Source organism: Thermobia domestica, chromosome 15 (assembly GCF_964235325.1).
Source record: "Thermobia domestica chromosome 15, izTheDome1.hap1.1, whole genome shotgun sequence".
Classification (NCBI taxonomy): Eukaryota; Metazoa; Arthropoda; class Insecta; order Zygentoma; family Lepismatidae; genus Thermobia; species Thermobia domestica.
This window is the reverse complement of record NC_137468.1, coordinates 156,094,985-156,095,810: the sequence shown is the minus strand read 5'-3', so window position 1 is coordinate 156,095,810 and position 826 is coordinate 156,094,985. Positions and strand designations below refer to the sequence as shown.

The 826-nt window shown below is 36.6% G+C and overlaps 1 non-coding gene across 1 annotated transcript; it reads left to right on the top strand.

Moving 5' to 3' along the window:
* The first annotated feature begins 394 nt into the window (after positions 1–394).
* Positions 395–467, top strand: TRNAK-UUU (transfer RNA lysine (anticodon UUU)). The gene has a single exon. It is a non-coding gene; the product is annotated as a tRNA-Lys (tRNA).
* The last annotated feature ends 359 nt before the right edge of the window (positions 468–826 follow it).

The following is an 826-nucleotide window of genomic DNA, read 5'->3' as shown; positions in this document are numbered from 1 at the left end:
TTTCATAAATGCTTCCGGATGGATAGAGCACATGTTCATGATGGTGCAAACAACGTAATGAGAAGGATACTTTTGGAATGCTCTGTATTTCAGGTAAGCTTGGAAGCAGTATTTTCTGAGTTTATCTTCATTGTATAAGTATCGCATTAGTTACACAATTGGCTTGCGATTCTGATTTATTTTTCAATGACCTTGAACTAAGAAGATACCGTACACACATTACTGTTATTATCTACAAAAGCATAATTAATGAGTGTTCTTGTTAGCGACTATCATAAACTGCTAAGACATAGTACACTGTACAGCAAAATGAAGGCCAATATCTGAAGAAAATTATTTCCTTGCTCCACGCCATACCTACTAACCTGCATTCAAGGATGAATAAGGTACAGTCGCCCGGATAGCTCAGTCGGTAGAGCGTTAGGCTTTTAACCTAACGGTCCAGGGTTCGAGTCCCTGTTCGGGCGGTAATGCATTTTTAATTTCTGACGGCGAAATGTAAAGCAGAAATACAGCAACTATACAATATTGTACATTGCTGAAAAAAATATATATTATATTAAAGGGTGTCTTTTAGTGGGCAAAGTGTGCCAGATTTTTTTCAGAATGTTTAGTCAACGCCTTGATGTGCCGCATCGAGGTTTTATTGAAAATATATGCAACACGCACTACACGGTACCATATTTCACGTTTTTGGTTGTGTAAATTGGATATAATGATCGGTTTTCTTATCGTTTTCGAGTCGAGAAATCTCGAGTCTTGTGAGCAATATTAGTTAATCAAGTTTTTGATCTTAAACACTGTTTTAGGGTTACATTATTTATAG